The 25021-nt window shown below is 35.7% G+C and overlaps 1 protein-coding gene and 1 pseudogene across 5 annotated transcripts in view; one reads left to right on the plus strand and one right to left on the minus strand.

Moving 5' to 3' along the window:
* BRINP3 (BMP/retinoic acid inducible neural specific 3) overlaps positions 1-25021 on the plus strand; it is a 518616-nt gene that overhangs the window by 39729 nt on the left and 453866 nt on the right. The window lies entirely within an intron of this gene.
* LOC119527596 overlaps positions 437-25021 on the minus strand; it is a 41943-nt pseudogene continuing 17358 nt past the window's right edge.

Consider the following 25021-nt stretch of genomic DNA (forward strand, 5'->3'; position numbering starts at 1 on the left):
TAAAGATACATATATTTTCATTGTAAAAATCCAAGCTAAATTTTTTTTTCATGTTATTTGTTTAAAAATTTTCTAGAGCCAATCAGGCTCTTAAAAAAAGTTGTTTCTCTCAAAGAGCAAAGCCAAGTAACAGCATTTAAATTTAAATGATACATACTTTGGAGTTTTGCTTTCTCTACCACACTGGATTAAATAAAATAAACTTTGCCAAAATATGGTTTTGTCACTTTCTGGGACACTTAGTAATCTGCTGTTCCATGTCTTTCACTACGTAGCCATGGCTATTTGACTATCTGTAATAGGTAGGTCTTATTTAGTAGATACACAGATAAGGAAAGTTGTATCCATCTTCTCCTTGGCTCATGTGTATAGCGTCTTTGTTTTTTTCTTTTTAAGTTGTGTATATGTAAAATAGACACTTGATTCTGCAAAGGCACTACACTACGTGGATTAAACATTCTGTCCAGAGAGACAATACCAGACTTTCCTTTTCCTCATCTGTATTAAGCTTCAGGTCCTTGCTAGAAATAGCTGAACTGTTCCAAATTTGCTCCAGTGCATCCATATGTAATAAAGGAAAGCAAAGCCCATGAGACTCTGTTTCCTCCTTGTTTCCCATCATGTGTCTCTCTCCTGTTCTTTAAGGAATGGTAGATATAAACCATCTTTTCTTGAGTTTCATCAGATCGATCCTGATCTGGCCCTATCATGAGGACAATGTGGTCTCTAAACTGCAATTTCTTTATGCTGTCCAACCTTGGTAACTTTCCACCTGGCACTGAGAGCTCTGCTCCATCCCTGACATAGTAAGGTGGCAGCCTGCTCATAACAAAATCTGTCTTCATGTCTGATGAAAGCAGTTCTTTGGTGCCCTCCAGTTGGTCTGCAAGCATCCTTAGGCAGCCACTTAATCTTGTTGCAACAGTTGTGTTTTCCACCTGCAGGAGTAGTTGCTGGAGTATGTCAGCCCATAATGCCATTACCTTCCTTTGCAGCATGAAACACAAGCCCAGAAATGCTGTCCAAAGGAACTCTCCCCATGAGTTGTTCTGGTAGAATGGACCAGAACTGGAGGCTTATCCGGTTGATGAATGGTCCCTCGGGAAAGGACGGCAAATCACTCACTTCAACATGAACTCATGTGTAAGCTGCCGAATCCTGTCTCCAGCCTCCATGCTGTGGCCCATGCCAGGGGTATGGTGGGGTGGTAGAGGTGCTGTTCTAGTTTACTAATGCTGCCAGAATGCAAAACACTAGAGATGGATTGGCTTTTTTAAAGGGGGTTTATTTGGTTACAATGTTACAGTCTTAAGGCCATAAAGTGTCCAAGGTAAGGGGGTACCTTCACTGGAGGATGGCCAATGGTGTCTGGAAAACCTCTGTTAGCTGGGAAAGCACATGGCTGGCATCTGCTCCAAGTTCTGGTTTCAAAATGGCTTTCTCCCAGGATGTTCCTCTCTAGGTTTCAGCTTCTCTCCAAAATGTCACTCTCAGTTGCTCTTGGGGCATTTGTCCTCTCTTAGCTTCTCTGGAGCAAAAGTCTCCTTTCAAAGGCTGTCTCCACAATGCCTCTGTAAGCTTTAGCTCCTCTCTCAGCTTCCGTGAATTCTTCAATGTGTCCCTCTTGGCTGTAGCAAGCTCGCTCCTTCTGTCTGAGCTTATATGGTGCTCCAGTAAACTGATCAAGGCCCACATTGAATGGGCAGGGCCACACCTCCATGGAAATTATCCAGTCCGAGTTATCAACCACAGCTGGGTGGGGCGCATCTCCAAGGAAACAACCTAACCCAAATGTTCCAACTTAATCCCCACTAATATGTCTGCCCCCACAAGATTGCATCAAAGAACATGGCTTTTTCTGGGGGACATAATATATAAAAATTGGTATGGGCACCAGTGTTTCTCTCCCTCCAGCTGCAGGATGAACACCTCAACATCATCATAGAGGCTGGGGTGGGTAAGAACCTGGGCTCCTGGGGGAGTGATGTACACATTTGAGCCAACCAAGGAGCCAAAATAACATTCCAGCTTCTCCTGGATCCTCCGAAGCTCATCCTTAAATCTCTGAGGTTGGTGAAACGGAATTTTGTTGCCCTTTTCTGATCAAAATCTTATCCCAATTGAAGAAAGTGAGCTTTGTCATCTTTATTTAAAACCTTTTTCTTTCCACTGACACATCAACAGACATTCACATCTCTTCCATAGTACAGACCCAGGCTGCACAGGCTCTTCTTCAAATCTGCTAATCTGAATAAGGACTGGCAATACATGTCCAGTGCAGGGTTATCTCTCTGAATGAAAAGGTGCTTCTGTTGCCAGAATTCCTTACAAAAAGTCTCTGTCTTGATGGGTGGATTAAACTTTTAAAGGTGCACTGGGGCTTTGGAAGTTTAAAGTGTAAGGCACACCAGCAGCTTCCACTTTTACCTGCTTAAGGGAACAGGATCCTCTTCCTTCCCATTTCTTTGTCATTATTTTGTCTTCAAGACAAAGCAGTGAGGAAATACAAACCAAGAAAGGCCTGTGGAGCGCGGTGTCAAACTGACTAGTGGCGGTGATGCCTAGGGGTTGGACGGCATGGATTATGTGTTTTGATGTTAAAATTTTCCATATATCGCATGAGATGAAATATTCAGATAGCCTTATTTGGGAACAGATAATTTTATTTAAGAACATGACTTTTTAATGGATCATTAAGTACTTTTATGTGTTCCACATAATTGCCATTTATAATTTGAAATGTAAAGGGATGCAAATTTCAATCTCCTTTTTATTCTTCCTTCAGATATTATAACTTAGCTTGGATTAGTTTATTCCATAAGTTTTTGGCAATTTTTGTCTAAGAAGGTCACAGGATTATTTCCTTTCTCATAAAGATTGTTGGCCATGTAATTGTTGAATCCTTATCTCTGGAATTATCCACCCATGGGTTGCTGCAAGTACATTAATCACCCAAACCCAATTTTGGTTAATCTACTTAAAATCTAATCCACCTAAAATTTCATGCTTCTCCTGATTCATTGAAACTTGTTTCTCATTTGCCTATAATTAAATGATTTCCCCAAATCCATGCATGTGTTAAGAGATCATTTTTAGAAGAGGTTATAATCACAGCTTTCATAAAAACATAAAATAAATGTGTGGAATATTTTATTTAACTTGTTAATTAATGAGGGTACCAGTAAGAAGTTATAACTGGTTCAAAGGAGAATTCAAAAAGGAACACTGGAATGAATTTATAAGATAGTTGCTTACTGGCTTATTCCATGGTGGGGAGGAAAATTAATTGTCCCTCTACTTGACAAAATTTATTTGCATGTCTGTAGACAAAGATCATTTGCATTTATATTAGTTATTTAAAACTTACAGAGTTTTAAAGTTTTCAAAGATTATGGAAAGCACAGTCCCTATTGAATCAGAAAATCCAGAAAGTAGTACTTGGATAATTCTACTGAAGACAGCTGGTGATATTTTTGGTTTATTTCAAGGTCATTTTCAGTTTTTTCCTACAATCTATTTTAACCTTCCCTACTTTGTGATCATAAACATCTCAATGAAAGATTCTTGGTCGCACAAAAAAAGTCTGGTTCTCTTAGGTTTCACCTGATTACATAGGTGCAGCAAGGATACTAATTTTCCAAATAGGTGTGCTTGAATTTGATTTGCAAATCTGGATCCATGCAGTATTTAGCAATCATTAAGGCCACAAATTTAATTTCTGTCTGGAAGTTTTTATAAGAAATCTTGGATTGGATTTTCAAAAGCCTCTATTATTTGCTATCCCCAAACTAGACACCAAGTCCAAAAAACTCCCTCTACCAAAAATTTCACCTGCAGGTCTTAGCCTGCCAGGAAGAGACCTTCCTTTATGTCTCCTATGTCTTCCTTATGTCATGCCTTATGACAGGCATGAATCTTGTAAGCCATGAACCAGACCAATTTTCTTGAGAAGGCTTTGTGGGAATTGGTCCCAGAAATATAACTGACCTTTGTTTCTTAAAGAAGAAACCTTGCCATACCACAAATGTAACACTCCAAGTAAGGTTTTGGTTGCATAATGGATTTGTTTAATTAAATCCTGGTAATGAGGAAGATTTTTAGTGAATCTATGTAAATAAATATAATCCTGCAAAAAGTAAGCAGACAGCAAGAGCTTCTGAATTCTGAAGGAGGTAGGTGAAAATCAAATGTCAGTAAAGATATTTTATTTTTGTTTACAAAAACAGAGTTTATGATACTGTGGCTTAGACAGCTTAAGAGGCAAGAGAGATGGTTTCCTTCCATACCCATGAAATTGAACATTATGACACAATGAAAAATAATTCCAAAGAAATAAACACAGTAAAAATTCCCTTATCTGTTCTTTTAGTCCTATGTAATTATTTTTATTTTTTGATCTTCTGGATCTTAGGTTAGTATTCTCATGAAGTTATCTGCATCTCAACTAAAAACAAGGTCTGCAAATCTGACACAGTCCACTCATATGGTCTGAAAGTTGTCTTAGTGATGTCTATTCAGAAACCTTAACCCCAAATCTAGTGTTTAAAATGTCAAAAAGTTTGAAGTATCTGACATAGTCATTTTCCACAAATCTCTGAGATGGTTCTTTGTTAAAAGACACAAATACAGAGACTTCCAGGGAAGATGGTGGAGTAGAGAGTTCCAGAACTCAGTCCTTCAAGCAAAACAACTATTAAACAGGCAGAAACTGTCTGGAACAAATGTTTTAAAACTCCAGAGGCTAGAAGAACACTGTACAGAATCCAGGGAAGAGAAGGAGAAAGAGGCTGATAAACTATGGCAAAGAACAGTAAATTGCTATCTCTGCTTAGCAGACACTGGTGCCCGTCCCACACTGTCACAGCAAACCACATGGGGTCCAGTCCCTGGGTAGCTCTCTGGTGACAGAAAGGAACATAAAAGAACAGTGGTGGGCATGGCCAATGGCTGATCATGGATTTTGATTAGGATCACAGGGGGCCATTCTCTGAGGGCAGCTATTATTTCAACCCATTCCACACAGGGGCAGAGGTGTTAGAGATTTAAAGATCCAGTGCTTCCTCAGGACTGCGGGGGATAGTTCATTGAAGAGCTGCTTTTGCTGGGCAGGACAGGAAGGCTTAGCTTTGGGAAGCCATCAGAGAAGCTTTTGGCACCCAGCTGATACACTTCCAGGGCATGACACCTCCTTCATGGGTCCCTAGTCATCTTCTGGCTGGGGAAGCCTGACTTGGAAAAGTCCTTGCTGGTGTGACCTTCCTTCCAGAATTTTTTGCCTTCAGGCAAAAGCAGCTTGAGACAAGGAAAGGAGTGTAAAAACTATAGAGGCTGACAGTCTGGGACAAAGGCCTGTGGGCTTCTAACATGCAGGAGAGGAAGGTCTGTCTCTGAGAAACAAAGAGACAGCCAAATTCCTACAAACAGGGGAGGGGAACTCCAAAACAACCAACAAGCAAAAGCCCAGGATAAGACTGAGGCCCAGAAAGACAGGGAAACCCTACACACTGCATTTGCCTTGGGAAGACTTTCCAGATAGGAGTACTGAAGCTCAAGAAAATCTCTGTCACATCCTCAGCTGGTTACAAAACCAAGCCATAGGAATCTCAGGAATAAGCCCCACAGTTAAAATTTTAAAATATTAAAATTTACAATCTGCAACAGAAGAATACAAAACAGACAAAGAAACAGGGACTGCTGGCCCATCCAAAGGAAGAGGATAAAAATACAGAAAACACCAATGAAGAGAATGTGGACATATGAACAAAGCCTTTTAAAAAAATCTATCTTAGAAATGCTAACAGAGATTAAGGAAAGTACGGTGAAAGAAATAAAGCATATCAAAATTAGCAAAATGAGAGTCCAAGTAAAGAGATAGAAAGTTGAAAAAGGAAACAAACAGAACTACTGGAGTTGAAGACCAAAATAACTGAAATGGAAAATTCCCAGGAGGGTTTCAAGAGCAGATTGAAGCTAGAAGAAGAAAGAATCAGTGAACTTGAAGACAAGACACTTGAAATGAATCAGGCTGAGGAACAGAAAGAAAAAAAGTGAAAAATGAAAATGCCCTAAGACAGCACACTAAATATGCATTCTACGAGTCTCAGAAAGAGAAGAAAGAGAGAAAGGGGCAGAAGGTATAGTCAAGGAAATAATGAAGAACTTCCCAAACTTAGCAAAAGACATGACTATGCACAAATATGAAGTTTAGAGAACACAAAACAGGATGAACATGAAGTTAAATACAACCAATTATATATTCATGACACTATCACATACCACATATCCTCTAGAAGAAACAGAAGATTTCAACAGCCTGTTGCTAACAAAGATACTGAATCAGTCATCAACAAAATCCTAACAAAGAAAAGCGCAGGGATAGATGCCTCCATGGGGGAATTCTATCAAACATTCCACAAAGACTTAACTCCAAATCTGCTCAGAGGCTTCCACAGAATTGAAGAGGAGGGAACACTCCCTAACTCATTCTACAAGGCCAACATCACCCTCTTACGAAAGCCAGACAAATATACCACAAAAAAGAAAATTACAGACAAATATCCCCTATGAATATAGATGCAAAAATAATCAACAAAAGACTAGCAAACTGTATTCAACAGCATATTAAAAGAAAAATACACCATGACCAAGTGGGATTAACTCCTGGCATGCAAGGTCGGTTCAACTTAAGAAAAACAATATGACGCACTTTGTTAACAGAATGAAGGAAAAAAACACATACTCATCTCAATTGATGAGAAAAGGAATTTGACGAAATACAGCACCCTTTTTTGATAAAAACATGTAGGACATTAGGAATAGTAGGACTCTTCCTCAACATGATAAAGCCCACAGCTAACATCCTCCTTAATGGTGAATGACTGAACACGTTTCCTCTAAGATCAGGAAGAAGACAAGGATGCCCACTCTCACCACTGTTATTCAAAACAGTACTAGAATTTCTTGCCAGAGCAGTTAGGCAAGAAAAATAAATGAATAAATAAAAGGCATTCAAATTGGAAATTGACCATTGCAGATGACATGATCCTATATGAAGGAAATTCTGAAAACTCCACAACAAAGCTCTTCAAGCTAATAAAGGAATACAGCAAAGTGGCAGGGTACAAGATCAACAGCCCCAAATTAGTAGTATTTGTATACACAAGCAATGAACAATTGGAAGAAGAAATGAAGAAAAAATTTCCATTCATTATAGCAACTAAAAGAATCAAATATCTAGAATTAAATCTAATGAAGACTGCAAAATATTGTTAAAAGAAGTTCAAGAAGATATAAATAAATAGAGGGGCATTCTGTATTTATGGATTGGAAGACCAAATATCATTAAGATGTCAATGCTGACCAATGCAATTTATGGATTAAATGGAATCCCAATCAAAATTCCAACAGCCTTTTTTGAAGGTATGGAGAAACCAATCATCAAATTTATATGAAAGTTAAGGGGCCTTGAATAGCTAAAGCCAATTTGAAAAAGAAGAATGAAGTTGGAGGACTCACTTTTTCCAATTTTAAAACTAATTACAAAGCCACAGTAATCAACAACAGCATGGTACTTGCTCAAGGGAAGACATATAGAAAAATGGAATACAATTGAGAGCTCAGAAATCAACTCTCACATTTTTGGCCAACTGATTTTTTTTAATTCAAGTTTATTGAGATATATTCACATATGATACAGTCATCCAAGTGTACAATCAATTGTTCACAGTACCATCATATAGTTGTGAATTCATCATCCCAATCTATTTTTGAACATTTTCCTTGTACCAGAAAAAGTGAAAATAAGAATAAAAAATAGAAGTAAAAAAGAACACCCAATCATTCCCCCCTTCTACCTGATTTTTCATTTAGTTTTTTGTCCCCATTTTTTTACTCATCCATCCATACACTGGATAAAGGGAGTGTGATCCACAAGGTTTTCACAATCACACTGTCACCCCTTGTAAGCTACATTGCTATACAATCATCTTCAAGAGTCAAGGCTACTGGGTTGTAGTATGATAGTTTCAGGTATTTACTTCTATATATTCCAGTACATTAAAACCTAAAAAGGGTTATCTGTATAGTGCATAAGAATGCCCATGAGAATGACCTGTTAACTCCATTTGGAATCTCTCAGCCAATGAAACTTTATTTCCTTTCATTTTGCATTTCCCTTTTGGTCAAGAAGATGTTCTCAATCCCATGATGTTGGGTCCAGATTCATCCCTGGGAGTCATATCCCACATTGCCAGGGAGATTTAATACCCCTGGGAGTCAGGTTCCACGTAGGTAGGGGGGAGGGCAGTGAGTTCACCCACCATGTTGGCTTAGCTAAAGAGAGAGGGCCACATCTGAGCAACAAAGAGGTACTCAGGGGGAGACTCTAAGGCACAATTACAAGCAGGTTTAGCCCCTCCTTTGCAGTAACAAGCTTAATAAGGGCAAGTCCTGTGATAGAGGGCTTGCCGCATCAGACCACCAGACCTCAATGTTTGTGAGAACATCAGCAACAACCCAGGTGAGGAAGTCCAACACATCTGCATTTTCCCCCAGGTCCTTGGGGGGGGGGGGAGCTCCATATATATTTTTATTCTCTGTCCAAATTACTTTGGGATGTGTCACTATTTCACGCTAAGCTATGCAAACCTCCCAGGTCTCACTTCCTGTGGAGAGCCGTCTCCCGGGACGGGCATAGCGCATGCGCTGTAAACCTGCTCCAAAGTCCCCCCGCCCATCGAGTGGTGCCAAGATGGCGCCCACATCCTGCTTCCGGCTTCTGATGTATGTAACCACCCGCTGTATTCACCAATCATGCTTGTGTGCGTGGCGTTAGCCCATTGGATACACGCAAGGTTTATAAGAAAGTTCCCGGGCAGAGCTCGGGGAAACAGCCCACAAGGAGCCGTACCTGACGGCCGCATCGAGGTTGTTCTCCCCCGAGGTGTCTCGCCCCGGGTGGAACCTGTAAAGATGATGATTGCCTAGTCCCATTAAAAGTTTATCTGCTTTACCACCGCGAGTCCTGAGTGATCACAAATGCTCCGGGTAAGACGTTGTCCGCACCCTCTCTCCCCTTATTTCTCTGGTCCCCATCGCCGGCCGACCGGGGACTCGAGGCGGGGCGGAGAGAGCGCCGGACAACTTCCTATTAAAAGTTCCATGTAATTATGGTATTTGAACAAACTGTGTGAGTTAAATTGTTTAGGTAATATAGATCTTGCACCAACTAAACATCTCTTCCCTTGGTCTCACATGGAATTTGCAGTTTTAAAATGCAGTCAGTATTGCCCTTTACGCTTTGGCCTGATTTGCCCTAGTCCTAACCACATCTACTTCATTCATGTCTCCAGTTGAAGTCTGGACTCTTTTTCTGCCTTTTTAACAGTTGCTATATGTGCTAATACTGAATTCATATATGCCAAGTTCTGTCTCTGAATTTCAGGTGTCACACAGATACCCAAAGTTCCAGGGATTGATCAGGTTATACACAAAGGGATCAGCATCTTGGAATCTGGAGATAGCCATTACAATTGGCCTACTGATTTTTGACAGGTGACAAAGACCATTCAATTGGGAACGAATAGTCTCTTCAACAAAATGGTGCTGGGAAAACTGGATCTTCATTTGCAAAAAAAAAAAAAAAGTAACAAGCTTAACTTCTCACCATATACAAAAATCAACTCAAAATGTATCAAGAATTTCAATACAAGAGCTAGAGCTATAAAACTCCTCTAAGAAAACGTAGGAAAGCATCTTTAGGACCTTGTGTTAGGCAAGGGCTTATTAGACTTTACACCCAAAGCACAAGTAACAAAAGAAAAAATAGTTAAATGGGTCCTCATCAAAATTAAAAACTTTTGTTCTTTAAAGGACTTTATCATGAAAGTAGAATGAAAACCTACACAATGGAAAACAATTTGTAAACCAGATATATCCAGTAAAAGACTAACATCCAGAATATATAAAGAAACCTTTCAACTTAACAAAAAGAAAAACAACCCAATTGGAACCTGGACAAAAGTCTTGAAAGACATCTCTTGAAAGAAAATATGCAAACGGCTGGAAAGCAAGCACATGAAAAGATGTTCAACATCATTAGCCATCAGGGAAATGCAAATCACAACCACAATGAGATACCACTTCACACCCATTAGAATGGCTACTACAATGAAAAATGAGTGTTGGAGAGGTTGTGGAGAAATAAGAACTCTCATTCATTGCTGATGGCAATGCAAAATGTTTAGGCTGCTGTGGAAGACAGTTTGTTGTTTCCTCAGAAAGCTAAGTAAGCATAGAATTACCATATGACCTAGCAATCCCACTATTAGGTATATACACAAAGAATTGAAAGCACAGACTCAAACAGATATTTGCACAGCATGTTCATAGCAGCATTATTCACAATTGCAAAAAGATGGAAGCACCCCCAGTGCCCATCAACTGATGACTAGATAAATAAAATGTAGTAAATACTTACAATGGACTATTAATCAGCCATAAAAAGGAATGACATCCTGATACATGGGACAACATGGCTGAATCTGGAAGACATCAGGTTGAGTGAAATTGGCCAGACACAAAGGACAAACATTGTTTGATTTCACTGATTTGAAACAATTAGAATGAGCAGATTCATAGAGCCAGAATCTAGAATATAGGTTACCAGGGGACAGGGTGGGGATAGGAAATGGGAAGTTAAGGCTTAAAATGTAAGGGCTTCTATTTGGTAAATTCCTATTTGGAATGAAGGAAATGTTTTGGTGATGGATGGTGCTGATGGTATCACAATATTGTGGACACAGTTAACAGCACTGAAATATATATCTGAACATGACAAAAAGGGGAAATGTCAGACTGTATATATGGTAACTGATTAAACATTTTTAAGAGAAACCATGTACCTACACTACAAAAACAGTGAACCCTACATTAAACCATGGAATTTAATAGCACAATTATAAAAATGTGCTATCATCAATTGTAACAAATGTCCCACACCAATGCAAGTTGTTGATTGAGTAGTGTATGGGAATCCTTTATGATTGTTCTGTAAATCCTTGACTTTTCTAATTAAAAAATATAGATAGATGTATCATTCCACTTATATGAAATAGAATATGCAAATTAATAGAGAAAGGAAGTAGACCACAGGTTCCCAAGAGCAGTGAATAAGGATGTATGTAGGATTTCTGTTTGGGGTGATAGGAAAGTTCTGGTAATGGATAGTGGTGAGCGTAGTACAACACTGTGACTACGATTACCCCCTGAACTGTATGCTTTGGAGTGGTTGCAATAGGGAAGTTCTCATTGTACATATGTTTTCACAATTTAAGAAGGGAAAGAGACAAAAGACACAATAAAAACAGAATCAAAAATATGATCCTGGACTGGATCTCATAATGAAGGAGAAAATTCCCAAAAGGATTTTATTGGGACATGTGAAAAAAATTAGAATATAAACTTATAAGCTTTATAACATTGCTAAATTTATTAAACTTGATAGCTGTACTTAATGTGGTCACATAAGTGAATGTCCTTGTTCTTAGGAAAATTACCTGGAAGCATTATGTCTTCAAGGAGCATGATGTATACAACCTACTCTCAAATGTTTAGAACATAGACTGAAGGATAGATAGATAGGTAGGTAGGTAGATAGATAGGAAAACAGATAGATAAAAACGGTAATGGAAAATGTGATGAAATGTTAAAAGTTGGTGAATCAAGGTATCTGTGTAGGGGATATATTGGAAGTCTTTTTATGGGTTTTGTACTATTTTTGCAACTGCCTGTAAGTTTGAAATTATTTTAGAATAAAAAAGTATATTTTTAAAATAAGACACATTCTGGCTTGTACCCTAGAGTCTTCAGGCAAGCATCAACTTAATTCAAACACTACCTGTTAAGTGACAAAGACTTAAAATGGCTGTTGTTAATTCATTAGTGATAACTTTCAAATTTGAAAGTTCTGTTAAGGGTTTATAATATGAAAAGTTCAACTAATGAGGAAATTCACTTGTGTTTGCAGCACGCAACTAAAAATGATAAAGCCGTTCCAAAGAAATAAACAAAAGAAAATGTGTCTGTTTTTTCTTTTCCAAAATAATCAAGAGTATAATTGAATCTATGTAAAGCACAGGAAAGTATTCTGGAAAGACATAAAGTTTTGCTATGTAGGTGTATTACACAGAAGGTAAAGAGTATCCTTTTATGTTAAAGGCAAAGGTATTAATCTGTAAACCCAGTAAGCAAGCCCATAAAGTTGAGAGAACTTTGCAAACATTGCAACATTTCATATTTTTCAATCTTGGGTATTACCACCAAGGAAAATAAAATTCACTTTCCAAGTTTTGTCCTTCTTAGGTTTGTTGAGATTCTTGAACTGACACTTTTCTTTAGGACAGATCTCAGGACTTGCATGAGGTCAAAGCTAATTTCATGATAATGCTGAGATGTAATTTTATGTTAATATGAAATGCATTCATAATTTACCTTTAATGAGTCAATAAATACAGATTGTTAAAATGCCTCCTTTTTTAAAAATGCAGTTTTACTGAGATATATTCACACACCATATAATCCATCCAAAGTATACAATCAATAACCCACGGAATCATCATATAGTTGTGCATTCAACACCACAATCAATTTTAGAACATTTTCCTTACTCCAAAATGAAGAAAAAAAATAAAAATGAAAAAGAACACCCAAAACATCCCATGGTCACACGATAAATCTATATAGTTATACAATCATCATCAGAATCAAGTCTACTGGATTACAGTTCAACAGATTCAGGTATTTCCTTCCAGCTATTCTAATACACCAGAAACTAAAAGGAATATCTATATAATGCATAAGAATAGCCTCCAGAATGAACTCTTGACTCTATTTGAAATCTCTTAGCCACTGAAACTTTATTTTGTTTCATTATTTTTCCCCCTTTTGGTCAAGAAGGCATTCTCAATCCCCTGATGCCAGGGCCAGGTTCATCCCTGGGTGTCATGCCCCATGTTGCCAGGAAGAATTATACCCTTGGGAGTCGTGTCCCACATAGGGGGGAGGGTAGTGAGTTTATTTGCAGAGAGAAAGAGGCTACATGTGAGTAACAAAAGAGGTTCTCTTGGGGTGACTCTTAGACATAATTTTTAGTAGGCTTAGCTTCTCCTTTGCAGGAATAAGTTTCATAAGGGCAAGCCCCAAGATCAAGGGCTTAACTCATCAATCTGTGAGTCCCCAATGCCTGTGAGGATATCTGGAATTCCCCAGGTGAGGAAGTTTAATATTTCCACATTTTCACCCATTCCCTCAAGGAGACTTTGCAAATACTTTTTTAAATTTTCTGCCCAAAACACTCTGAGATGTACTGAGATATTACATTAGCCTATACAGAATAACAAGAACTCATCCCTATTCTAGGTTCCATGTAATTATTTTGTTTAAATAAACTGACCATGCAGGCTAAATTAGATAGTATGCTGCAGAGAATATAAATTTTGTGCCAAATAAACATCTCTTAAGTAACAGTTAAAATTCAGAAACTGATGTGACTGCTGGAAGAGCTTATAATCTATGAACCTTTACTATAAGCCTTATTGAACATTCTGTACTCCTGCATCATTGATTAAAACTGCCTCAGTTTTAATCTCTAATACAGTAAGTATTTGTCATTTTCTCACACACCCCACCCCCACCCCTGCCCCAGACAAAAGCTTATCAGGGTCCTCAAAAAGTCCCAAAAGTGTAAAGAAGTCTCATGAAGAAAAAAAAAAAAAGAGAATGAAAGAAAACAAGAAACATTGCTTTAGGGCAAAACTGCTTAAGCTTTGAAAAGCAAAGGCACATATACAGTTGTATTTCTCTGCCACTATTGTTCCTTGTGCATGTTATACCACTCATATTAATTATAAGTTTTAACCAAAGGAACTAGCTTCTTATTTAACAGAAAACTGGGGTATATGTAATTGAGAATTTTCTGTCATGCACGAGCATTTCATCAGACTAGCAAAGCTCATGAAAACCTATAATTCCTTACATAATACACATCCTTTCTGTACCTTTTTAAAATGGTAAAATTGTCTTGTTCATTAGCATGCCTGAAAGATACAGACTTTATGTAGTAATAAAAATTAGGAGTAAAAGTATAGAAAGGAAAAATGACAAGAGTGTCTAACTACTCAGAAAATTAGAGTTCAGAAAATGAAATGAAATGATAGATGATAGATAGAGATAGAGACAGAAAGAGAGAAAAAATTTCAGATTGTGACAATGGCTGTAGGGTAAATAATTACAATTGAAAGAGGAAAACTGGTGCGTGTGTGGGTAATAAAAATAGTAATGGTAATGGAAATGGAAATAGTGGTATGTCTGAAGAGGCAATACTTACTGAGACCAGAAACGTGAGAATGAACTGTGCAAAATACTGCAAGGAAGGACATCCCATGCAGAGGAAAATACAGAGTTGTTCATCAGAGAAAGGGTTTGGCTTTCATAGAAGCAGAATGAAGAACCGGAAAGTGCTTTAGATGAGGTTAGAGAGACACAGGTGTACATCATGGGGGCTTTAAATGGCAGAGTACAGTTCAGATATTCTAAACGCAAGGGGAAATCCTTGAAGATTTATAATCTGAGGATAGTGGGTTGATCTGATTTACTCTTTAAAAGGTCATTCTTGGCACAATGAAGATAATGGATTGGAGATTTAACAGTAGAAACAAGGATAGCAGCTATGAAATTTGAAGAGAAGACAAAGTGGATAAGGGCTTTGCTAGAATAATATTAAATTTCTCCATCTTCTTTGGTTCTGGTTTGGAACAATATTTCTATCTTCTGAGCCCATTAGGAATAATCTGGTTAACAAAGCAGCATATTCTTAAGTTTTTATTCTTTATTTCCTCTTTTAACTAAATTGTATTTCATTACTGATCCATATTTATTAAGCAGATTATAGAAAGTACTCATTTTTTACACAAATAAATACTAAAAGTTATTTATGTGTTCTAGTCCAAGAATAAAAATTTTATTATGCTTATAAATTGATTACCACTGGCAACACATTTTGCTACAGTAACAAATACCAGATGTGGCCATTATCTTTGAATCTTTGATAAGTTTCAGCTTCTGGAAGGTTAACGCTAAGCTATGCCAGGTCCACTCTTTTTCTTTATCTCATGGCAAATGAAGGAATTTCAACAGATGGATTAAACTAGACTTCTGCCGAGAGACACAAAAAACAGGTTCACATCTCTATTTAATCCTGTAGCAATAGAAAATTTAATAACCTCTTCATTGCCACATCTTAAAACAGGCAATAGAGCTGCAAGCAAAAACAGATGGTTCTTATCTCCTACTAAAAAGTGTCAAACCTGAAACCACATGCTCCTTTACTGTGAAATTCTAGATACTGAAACATACATGGAGCCCTGGAAGATGAGGGTTTCTGACAGGCAATTAGTCAAAATTTAATAAATTTAATAAATTTTCACTTTTGTGTGTTTGTTATATAGATTCTGAATATCATCAACTTTGAGTGGCCCAGAAGGTGAGCAGAATATTTTTCATTCAGTAGCTGTTGGCTGCACTGGTTCTTTAAGAATGCAATGGTTTTTAGTATGTTATTTTAGGAATAGGAGATATACACCTCTAATTGGCAAATGGAAATACATTGTTTTCAATCTCAAAAAATTGCATGATTTTGGTGTTGTGTTTAACACCATGTGGGACACAATTTGACTCATATGAATGTGAGAAGTAAGTAATAAGGTATGGATAGAAGGTTCTGCAATATAGAAAAGTGTTAGGGATTTGCAGTGTTTGTGATTTGCAGTTTTGAGTATGTCCAGTGCATCACACTTCCCAAGTGTGTATTTGTGTATGTAGAATATGCTTTGTTACTGTGTTCTCCTATTACCTTCAGTACAGTCCTTTTAATAGCATTATTTAGTTCTTATTTTATACAAAGAATGAATGTCCCTTAGGGCTCATGGGTTAATGAACAAGTTCTTTTTGCTTTTTTCTTTTGAATTGTTTCAGCAGTACAGATAAGCTTTTGAATGACATTTCAGAAGAAGATGCATAATTTTGCAGATTCATGTTCACTTAATTTGCATTACCTCACAGAAAAACAGATACAGTTATACAGTTGAAAATTCTTGAAAAAATTGTGGCTTTAGGGTTTATGAGTATGGATGCATTCATTTTCCTTTGAGATTTTTTCATAGAAAAATAAGTACTCATATTTTTCAGTTTAATAACTTATTAAAATAATTATTTTATAAAATAGAGGTAGTAAAATTTATGAGAGAAAATTCTGTATAAAATGTTACCTTTTAAACTTGTATACGAATAATTGAGTAAACCCATGTCCCCCCACAAAAGGCATATTTAGATCTCAGCCTCTGGTCCTGGGGGTGTGGACCCATTTGTAGATAGGACCTTTGAGGAAGTTAATAGTTCAAGTCTGCCCAGACGGAATAAGGTGGGCCTTATAAGCAAGGACTGAAGTCCCTATAAACAAAGGAAATTGAATGGAAAGAGAAACAGCCAGAAGCTGAGAGTCAAGGGAAACCAGAAGAGAAAGGAGAAGATGCTGCCTTGTCAATTGCCATGTGAAGAAAAGCCAAGGAACTCCAAAGACCACTGGCCAGTCAGGAGATACCGACCCCTGGAGGAAGCAAGCCTTCTAGTCTTTAAAACTGTGAGCCAATACATTCCTTTTGTTAAGTCAACCCATTATATGGTAATTATTTGTCAGCCAGGAAACTAAAACACCTATGCATATAAAAAATCAAATACATCTAAAATCAATTAAGTAAACAAATAGCCATGGTAAATGTATTATCTCTGGAGAAAATTTCCATTAAAATTCCAGAATAATTTTAATTTTCTAATAATATTTTGAAAGTTTGGGGATGTATTTCATTTAGACATGGCTTCTTAAGCTAACATTCTCTCTAGGGGAATAATACATAATGTGTTATAAATTACCTATTTCCTCAGAAATTTTTGTAATTTTCACATTACCCTATTGTTGTAGGAGATATCATATTACTTAGGAATAAGTTTTCTGAGGTCGAAATTTGAAAAGGATAAACAGATTTGAATCATTTACAGCACCATTAGTTTGATTTTTTATAAATTATACAGTGGTGTTGAACTGTTTCATTGTATAGATTGCCCCCTACAGCAAGAACCACAACAATTGAATTCCTTGCTTCACAGAGCTAAATTATGGCTTTTTGTCAATACCTCAGTGTTCCACACTAAGAAGAAAATGTGTTATGTGATCACTACTTTTATATTTGATGATCTTTAACTACCATTGAGAATTGGAAATTATACTGGATGATGGTGGAAGTTGCAAACTTTAGATAAGAGAAACTTACCTGTAACACTAAAATGTGTTTTAATTATAGAATTTAACTGCCAGGTTCAGTCTTATTCCTTGGGCCTGCGTTTCTCCTCTCACTGCAATTGGAACCATTTGACCTTTACCATTTTGTTCAGGCACACTCAGCCCCTTGTTTAATTCTTACTTACAGGAAAAAATTTAAATGGCTATATTCTAATACTGTAGGACTGAGCCTTTTTTTAATCATTATATTTTGCTAATCCAACTTGAAATTAATTCTTCAGTTCTAGTAAATGGGGTTTGTAGCCAAGAGTAAGTACTAGCCCATACAAGTACTGGCAATTAGCTTTCTTTCATGCCTCTCTGTTTTTAATCTTAGCATTAATCTCTAACTTTTATTTTATTTATTTTTTAATGTGTCTGCTGGCAAAGTGGTGAATGAAGAACAAAACTAGCTGACTTGAGATGTCTATATAATAGTTATTCTTATGATTCACCTACCCTCTGATAAAGTTAAAATTTGAAGTAAATTTCTATGTTTGGTGATTAATGCTAGCATAAAGTTTAAGGAAAGGCAGAAGAGATTAGGCTACAATCAAAATAGATTTTATGAGAAATATTACTAAACCTTCTAAACTATAGGAATGTACAAATAAACATAAAAATTTCTGGGATTATGTTTTAATTGCTATGTTCCTCAAGCATATCTTTAAGATTATGAAAATGTGTACTACTAACACAGCCCTTTAAGAACAGGCAGACAAGTGTTGAAATTAATTACAAAGTTTTTGGATAAATTGTTACATTTAAAACAGTATTTTCAAAAACCAATGAACATATTTAGTACAAATTCAAACAGTATAAAAACATATATGGTGAAATGTAAGTCTCCATCCCATTCAGCAAACTGGTTCTCAATTCCTTATTAGGGCAACCATAGTTTCTGTACATCTAAACCTACCATATTCTTTACAGGGGTAGCGTAGTGTCCACTGTATGTAGAAACCACAATTTATTATAAAGTCATTCCTCTAGGGTTGGTCATTTAAATTGTTTCCAGTCTTTATTGAAAAATATATTTTTGTATATATGCCTTTCTCCACATGTACCAACATATCTATAGAAGAAATGTTTAGAAGAGACATTGCTAGATCAAAAGTTCTATGCATTTAAAATTTAAGAGTTAATAATTGAGAAATAGTCTATAAAATCAGTGCCCAGGAGAATGCTATTTTTGAAATAGAACTTTCTGAAGGTTGTTAAGGATGGAATCTCCATTTTCCACTGTAAAAATGAATGGAAAATGAGTAATAGAAGGCAGAGATTTCAGGCAACCTTTATTGGAAGCTCTTAATTGGTGGGAAGAAGAGAGAGTGAGACAAGTTTGAGCAAATCCTTTATATATTTTAAATAGGAGAAACCATAAGTATATTTTAGTTGTGAGGTATTAACAATGGAAAGGAAGAGAAAGAAATAGAAGGCATCCTTTTCCTCAATGAAAAATCACAAGAATTTCCATTCATAATATATTTAAGAATCAATGGTGTATTAGTCTCCTCTTGCTGCTGTAACAAATAACCACAAATTTAGTGGCTAAGAATATCATGATTTATTATCTCATAGTTCTCGTGGTCAGGACATCTGAAATAGGCTAGAAGGGCTGTAGTCCTTCCTCTAGAAAGAGCACAACTTCTTGCCTCTTCTAGCTTCCTTGGCTTCTTATTCTCTCCTCCATCTTCAAAGCTGGCAGTGAGGCCTCTTCCAATCTCTCCCTCTTTCCCTGTCCTCTGCTTCCATTTATCATATCTCCTTCTCTGACACTGATGCTCCTGCCACCCTCTTATGAAGATCCTTCTGATCATATGGAGACCACCTGGGTAATCCAGCATAATCTCCCCAATCTCAAGATCCTTAACTTAATTTGTGAAGTTCTTTTTGCTGTAAAAGGTGACATATTAACAGATCCTGGAGACTAGGACATGGACCTCTTGGTGGGGGGTGGGGGTGGGGCATTATTATGCCTGCCACAATATGAGCTTAGACTTACACATGAAATTTAAATGATGGTCAAGTATGTTTCTAAATAATAAATTTAGAATATCTAAGAGAAGACTGTAATAAAAATATATATTGGGATGGTTTTCATAGACTGATAATATTGTATAGCTTTGAAATAGCACAATTCAACTTATATTAGTGTCCCTATGGTACGATTTAGAAATATTTTTGTCCTGTTTTCAATATTTATTCCTCTCACTATTTCTCCAAGCAGAATAAAATAAAAATAATTTTATTCTTGGAACTCTGCCTTTAGATACAGAATTGTATTGGCGATAGGGACAGTTGTGAAAAATGTGTAAAGGATAAAAAGTATAACTATTCTTACAGTGCAGTAAGGTGTGGTGTTTACCTTGGACCATGCATTTTGGGGAACCCTGCACTAGCCTATGTCCCTCATCTTACACATATTCTAACATTTGTAAAAAATGTTATGACTTTTTTTTCTCCTTTAGGTGAGGGCAACATGTCACATGAGATCGTCAACTCTGATACACAGTACCTTTGGTACCAAACACCATTCACAATGCCAAAGTTCTACCCCAGCTCTTACAAAAGCATTTTTGTGGACTAAATTGCCCTCCATAGGAATTCTTCTTGCTTCCTGGCCTTACTTTAAATTTTATTTAGTTTGATCAGTCAGGTATTTTTTTTAGCCTCTCTTCCATTTATATTCCTTCCTTCCTGTAACTCCGTGGTGATTTGCTTAAATCAATTTTTTTCTTTAGCAGTCTCCACAAAGTTCCTTAGCTCTGAGCATCTGTGCTCTCTCCACTGTTGAAGTGCTGTTTTCAACAGGAATTCATACGTTCATTTAATATGAATAATATACAGGGTAATGTCCTGAACTGTGCAGCCATGTTCAGAGAGTCTACATCCTGCCTCCGAGAAGCTCAGGGTCTAGTGATTTCATAGTTCTGTATTTTAATTTTTTTTCCTTTTTCCTGATCTTTAATAGTGTTCTCAATTTTTCTCCTTTCTCCTCTGACTTAATTCCATCAAAGTATCAGATATTAGATATTTCATTGTATTGGATTTTAGGAATTTCTTTCTCTTTCCCTTCCCCTCCTCCCTCCCTCCCTTGCTACTTCTTTCCTTCTTTTCAGCAAGTGATTTTGAGTACCTGGTAAGATACTGAAGATATAATGTTAAAGTACAAATCTGTTTATTGCAATCTTAACATGTGAACTTTTATCCTGTTTCCTATCTAAAGATGACCAAGATTACATCTACTTTAATTTCTGTAATGAGAAATAGTTTATCTCATAACTGAGGTGATTTTACTGTAGTGGAAGACATTTTTCAGGTAGATAATAAACATGGATTACTGTAAAAAAGAGAAATGCCACTCTAGGTAAGGAGACAGCTTAAGAAAATGGCATAGAGACAAAATCACCTACTCATTTTCCTTTTATTCAAAATAGTAATTCAACCAATACTTATTAGTGTTCCTAAGCACTAGCTTTTCAGGTTCTGAAATGATTTAGCATGCTGTCATTTGTGGGATAAATGTGGACAAATGGAAAGTCTTCATGTTTACTATAGTAAGTTGGGAGTGTGAATTTCAAATGACAGAAGTGGTGATTTCCAGAGTTTTGTATTGATGCATGAATTTTGAAGAATGACAGGAATGCTCACCTTCATAATAAAAAATAAGAATGGAGTAAATAAATATCTCAACAGACTGATGGTTGTCAGGGTTGGAAACAGGGAACTATTTGAATGGACAGAGCAGGTTTTAAAACAGTACAAAGGATTCTCCCTCAATATTCATGAATATGCTCATTCCTTCGACAAAAATATATAGTAAGATCTCAATAAATATAGACTGTATCAATTTTAATTATTGAAATGATTTTTTAAAAGATTGATTTTCTTAATTATTTTGTAAAAATCAATTAAAATGTTATTTGCACTTCCAATTCAATTTTTTTGTGTGTGGAGACAAATGAAAAGGCAAATATTGAAGGAAATTTTGTGATGTATAAGTGTTAGCTTATTTTTTTTTTTCTTTCTGCAATTACATTTTTATTTGAATAGTAACTCTAGTCATTTGTCAATCTCTTAGAATATCGTGTGTTTTCAATTATTGGTTTCTGGAAATTTAGAATAAAAGGAGGCAATTTGAAAAATACTGTACTATATAAACACAGATTTGCTTACAATTGTAGGCACTGATTCATAAACCTAGTTATCCCTCTGAGAGACACACCAGGAAGTCATTGTTATGGAGCCTTTTGCTCCAGTTAATAATAATAACAAAAAAAAATGTCCAGAAAGTTGCTTCATAAAATAGAACACTATAAAAAGTTCCATATAATCCTAACTCATAATTAATGAATAATAAATAGTATAATAATGCAAAGCTGATTTTGAATTACAAAATTCACTGAAATAATTCTGATTATGAGTAACTATATAAATTAAAATATACTGTAATGTGCTTTTATTTCAAACAGACATTTTGTATAGACATTAATTCAAGAATAATTATTAGCTCTAACAATAATTCACAATTGGAATTTTTTAAAAATTAACAAACTTCCCTGGACATTTACAAATGATTATACTTATTTTATATATGGGATTTAAATTCATCTATTTTATAAACATCATAACGGTTGACACTTGTTGGAAAGGGGCTTCAAAATTGCTTTTTCCTTAGGATTTATTTCCTTGCTTTTACTTGTAATCTTTCAATAGGACTTAATTTAGTACTTTATACTTAGTAGTAAGTGACTGTACACAAACACACAAAGTATTTTAAAATAGCTGTAAATTTGGGAGAACATATTTTTAATACTGAGGTGTAATTATTTACAATTATTTGCCTTATTTTTTTCCATCTAAAGTCAGTTGGCAAAAGCATACTGTCCAAATAGTAGAGAGCAACATTTTACAGTGGATAATCATTTTTAGAAGCATGTCTAGTTCTCCACATGCATGTAACTTACAGGTATAAAAGTATTATCAAATCTCATCTAAGAATTTTATTCCACCTAATAAACAAAATATTTTTGGCTTCAAGGGCATAACATTTTAAAGGTAAAGGAAGAGTAAACAAATGCATAGACCAAATTTAAAGATAAGAGAAACAGCTAAATGGCAGAAAATTCATAATTATAGAATATTCTCATGTTCTGGATAGTATTCTTGGCTATTTTATACTCATTGTCTCTTTTAATTCTCATACTAACCCCTGAAATAACAGCTCTGTAACCAAAAAAAGTAAGTTAAATAATTCGCTTACAATATACTGCTCTAATTGTTAATCTAGAATTCAAAATGACATTTCTCATAAACAAATTTTCTCCTTTTAATATATCAAGTTTTTTATATTTATGTGGATAATTAATAATTCAGTTTGAACAAGACAAGCAAATTTAACTTTCAGTGTATTTCCTTCTAGCATTTTTCCTAGGCATACTTTACAAAACATGAGATGATATAGTTTTTTAAAATCTTTTTTTCCTAATATTTATAATATAAACACTCTATTGTTTCCCATAAGGAATGAGAAGATAGAATGATAGAAACTCTATACTGTATGTATTAAGATTACATCTAACTTATGTATATTGAATGTGTATTGTATATTATTCATCTAATTTTACCTTGGTAACACTTCTGTTTTATATTTATACACATTTTATATATATATATATATATACACACACACACTACACACACACACACACACACACACACACACACACACGACGAGCAGGGGAAGTTTAATGATGAGACTGGGGAATTTTGGCTTCTTCCTTCAGAAATGATCCTGAAAATTATCCTCTAGATTTAAATATATATTCCCATCACATATTCCCAAACTAAAGGATACATATAAACTTTTGCAATCCTTAAATCTATATTATAATGCTGAAGAAATATGTGCTTCTTCATTTTTGAAGCAGCATGTTATATGTATCTATATATAATATTAGAACTTACTTTCAATATTGACATTATATATATGGATGCATTTAAATTTTTGCTGATTAAAAATAAAACTCTGGGCTTTTCATTATTTATTGGCTTTTCATGAAAGTCAGATTTATTGACTTCCTGTTGAAATGAATACTGTTAGAGAGGAAGATTTTATTGTAGTGATTTTGTTTGAGCCATCTACCTTTCAGAGAGGCACAAATCAACATTGTTTGGGTCTAATGGTTATTGATTTGGAAATAATTCTAACATGTATAGTCCTTTAGAGTCAAGCAAAGGTTTTGCCAACTTAGCTGTTGCACATTACACATTGCCTAAGCTTCTTTTACTGAACCACTTTATTTGTTTTACAGTTAATATTTCCAATATAAGAAGTGAAATGGAAGCTTTTTTCATTATATGCTCTATACATTGTTGAATATGTCAATATTGACTCAAAGTAGATGATTTGCCATTATTTGTATGTTAAAATCTCAGAATTCTTTGAAATGAATAATTTGGCATTCACATTCACACTGTCAGCATTCTCCCCTTTTGAAATAAATTGGTCACTGGAGATTTATTGAAGATTCGAAATATTAATCACTTATCATGAGGAGGTATGTTATGCTCATTTTGAGACAATATCTTTGTGTTTGTCAGCATCTGTCTGTTGAGTTTTTATATCATTAATATTGCCTGGAAATTGTTGAATCATTTCCCAGTCTACAATCACAGATCTCTTTTCAACTTATCACATTTTCATCAGTTAAGTCTTTAATTATTTTACCTCTGTTTACACAGATGTTCAACAACACCTCCAATTCATAGGTTTCAGACTCTTTTTCTGCCCTTCAAACTATCACCTTTTTTCTCATTATTTTAAACTTTGTCCTTTTTCTTTCCATTCTGAGTTACCTTTCTAATATTTTCTTCCATGTCTTGTCACAGTTATTTGAAATGTCAATTCTGTTTGTGTTTTGCCTTCGATCTTATTTTTATTATTGCAGTCCTTATCTCATCCACCTTTCCTTTAATGGCAAACTATTTGCTTTCTCTGACTCTCACCCCCTCCAGGATGCACTGTTTCAAAGAGGCGATGTCATCTCACATACTTCTTTACATGCTGTTGACTTAGTCCTAAAATTCCCTTCTAATTTCTGAAAGGAGCATCTTTTCTAAAGATGACTTTGTAAAAGTGACGTTCCTGAGAGTTCTAGATTTACCGTTAGATTATGTGCTGTGTTTTTTAGAGTCCCCGTAATAGTTTTACTTGATCTAATCTTTAAATTCTAAAAAGATTCAGTGCTTACAAACAGATACTTCTACTACCCTTCCTGTCCATTTTTTTCTTATATGTTCAGCAGGAAAGTAGTTTGGTGGGCAGACTTTATAGACCATAGTTTCTATCAGGCATTCTTCAGTGGTGCAGAGGTGGGACATTATACTAAGTCGTTGCAGGGTTCCTTGATAATCCAAATTGAAAGGATATATGATTCCCTAAAATCACTGTTGCAATATTTTACCAAAAATGTTCATTCTACCCTTTTTCCTGACTGTATTGCTCTTTGCACAAAAGCTCTGTCTCCCAATTTGAAATGCCCCTTTGCCAGCACCATGTTGTTTTCTGAGAGTTTATATCTCTGAATGAATATAGAAAGAATGGAAAGGGCAAATACTTATGATTTT

The sequence above is a fragment of the Choloepus didactylus genome, chromosome 2 (genome assembly GCF_015220235.1).
Source record: "Choloepus didactylus isolate mChoDid1 chromosome 2, mChoDid1.pri, whole genome shotgun sequence".
NCBI lineage: Eukaryota > Metazoa > Chordata > Mammalia > Pilosa > Megalonychidae > Choloepus > Choloepus didactylus.